At 36.1% G+C, this 2,216-nt stretch overlaps 1 pseudogene; it reads right to left on the bottom strand.

Moving 5' to 3' along the window:
• Positions 1–334: 334 nt before the first annotated feature.
• Positions 335–959, bottom strand: LOC101710524 (phosphatidylinositol 3,4,5-trisphosphate 3-phosphatase and dual-specificity protein phosphatase PTEN pseudogene; annotated as a pseudogene).
• Between the last annotated feature and the right edge of the window lie 1,257 nt (positions 960–2,216).

Genomic DNA, 2,216 nt, shown 5'->3' with positions numbered 1-2,216 from the left:
CCTTTTGACACAAAAAGGTATATACATAACATAGCTACACAACCTTTTTTTTTTTTTTTGTACCGGGGATCGAACTCGGGTCCTTGTGCTTGCGCAGCAGGCGGCGAAACCACTGAGCTAAATCCCCGGCCCAACACAACCTTTTTTCAACTGGACAACAAGTGTCAAAACCCTGTGGATGTATAAGGGTAAAAGGAGATTGGTCAGGAAAAGAGAATTGTTCCTATAACTGGTAATCTGACACAATGTCCTATTGCCATTTTTTAAAGAAAGGTCCATTTTCAGTTTATTCAAGTTTGTTTTCATGGTTTTTAATCTCTCTTGATAAGAAAAATCAGACTTTCATAATTTGTGTGTGCTGATCTTCATCAAAAGGCTTGTTCTCTGGGTCAGAGTCAGTGGCGTCAGATATCTATAATGATCAGGTTCATGGTCACTAACATCTGGCATTACAGAAGCTGAACTGCTAACCTCTGGATTTGATGGCTCCTCTACTGTTTTTGTGAAGTACAGCTTCACCTTAAAATTTGGAGAAAAATATCGGTTTGCCTTATCTTTATTTGCTTGGTCAAGATCATTTTTTTGTTAAAGTACTAGATATTCTTTATCATTATATGCACTCTCTATACTGCAAATACTATCAATTTCTTGATCACACAGACTTCCATTTCCTACTCTTTCTGAGATTTCCTCTGGTCCTGGCATGAAGAACGTATTTACCCAAAAGTGAAACATTTTGTCCTTTTTTAGCGTCTTGTTCTGTTTGTGGAAGAACTCTACTTTGATGTCACCACACACAGGCAACGGCTGAGGGAACTCAAAGTACATGAACTTGTCTTCCCGTCTTGTGGGTCCTGAATTGGAGGAATGTATCTTCACCTTTAGCTGGAAGACCACAAATAGGATTGCAAGTTCCACCACTGAACACTGGAATAGTTTCAAACATCATCTTGTGAAACAACAGTGCCACTGGTCTACAGTCCAGATGATTCCTTAACAGGTAGCTATAATAATACACATAGTGCCTCTGACTGGGAAGAGTTACTCCCTTTTTACCTTAAGTTTTTAAAGTGTCGAAGGGGATCAGAGAATAGACTCTAAAAGCATTTATTTGAAGGGACAATCTTTGAAATATAACTTATGGAAAAGAAAAAAGGTAAAATAAAACGAAGATGAGCCCTTTGGTAATTAAATGGGGAAAGGTAAAAAAGTAAAAGACAAGATTTGTGTCCAAGTTAAAAAAGAGAACCACATTATAATAGAACCCACAAACACTATCACCAAAACAAAATACAGTACCACAGTACATCTGGACTTTGCTATGCTAACAGAAGAGGGCGCCATTAAAGTAGGAATCTCATAAAATACCACAATACTTAATCTCAAAAAGAATAAGAACAGAAAAGATGAACAGATCCACAGAAAGTTGCTACTGCGAGAGAAATTTGAGCACTAAATGTGGGAAATAGAAAAGGGGAAGGATCTCTAATCAGTAGTTCAGACAGGACATAATTTAGAGCAGAAATAAATGAAACTGAAAGGCAAACAACAGAAAAATAAATTAAATAAAAAGATACTTCTTTGAAAATATCAACATAATTAAAACCTCTAGCAAGACTAATAAAGATGAAAATAGATAAGACACAAATTACTAATATCAGGAATGAGATAGGGGATATTACTACAGATGCTTCGGCTATTAAATAACAGTAAGGCAATCTTTTAAAAAGCCCTACTCCGGTAAATTAAAAAAATTTAGATGAAATGAACCAATTCCTTGAAAAATCCAAACTACCAAAACTCAAGCAATACAAAATAGATAATAGGAATAGTCTTATAATTATTAAAGAAAGTGGACCCATGTTCTTAAAACCTTCTCTAAAGTAATCTCCAGACCCCAATCATTTCACTGGAGAATTCTTCCAAACATTCAAGAAAATTCTGCACCATTTCTTCCAGAAAATAAAAATAGAAGGTACGATTGTTGATACATTGCATAAAGCCATTGTTTCCTTAATAAACCGGGTAAAGGCAGTACAAAAAATGGAAAATTGTAGATCAGTATCTGTCATAATCTTAGATGAAAAATTTCTCCGCAAAATATTAGCAAGTCTAACCAAACAATATTCTAAAATGAATTGCCAGGTGTGGTGGCGAATGCCTGCAGTCCCAGCACTCTGGGAGGTGAAGGCAGGGGGATCACAAGTTTGAGCGCA

The sequence above is a fragment of the Heterocephalus glaber genome, unplaced genomic scaffold, assembly GCF_053883595.1.
Source record: "Heterocephalus glaber isolate CG9 unplaced genomic scaffold, H.glaber_assembly_v1.0 deba00001764, whole genome shotgun sequence".
Lineage (NCBI taxonomy): Eukaryota > Metazoa > Chordata > Mammalia > Rodentia > Bathyergidae > Heterocephalus > Heterocephalus glaber.
This window is presented reverse-complemented; position numbering and strand designations above follow the sequence as displayed.